The sequence below is a fragment of the Egretta garzetta genome, unplaced genomic scaffold, assembly GCF_000687185.1.
Source record: "Egretta garzetta isolate BGI_Z169 unplaced genomic scaffold, ASM68718v1 scaffold347, whole genome shotgun sequence".
NCBI classification, from domain to species: Eukaryota; Metazoa; Chordata; class Aves; order Pelecaniformes; family Ardeidae; genus Egretta; species Egretta garzetta.
This window is the reverse complement of record NW_009260184.1, coordinates 366,993-367,262: the sequence shown is the minus strand read 5'-3', so window position 1 is coordinate 367,262 and position 270 is coordinate 366,993.

Genomic DNA, 270 nt, shown 5'->3' with positions numbered 1-270 from the left:
AGGGAGCCCTGGCTGCGGGGTGGCACCCGGGCTGCCGCAGCAGGGCCAGCAGTGCCGGTGCCCGGGAGCAGCGGGGCCCTTGGGAGCACCACGGGGAAGTCCGGGTGACTCAAAGATTCCTGGCATGGGGTGCAGCCGGTGCCAGCCGAGCACAGCGCGAGAGGGGAGGACAAGCAGGCAGGAACCCACTGGAGGAGCTTGGGCAGAGAACCACGGGGCTCCGGAGCTGGGACAAGGGGCCTGGCAATGCCCGTCGAATGTGGTGTGGGG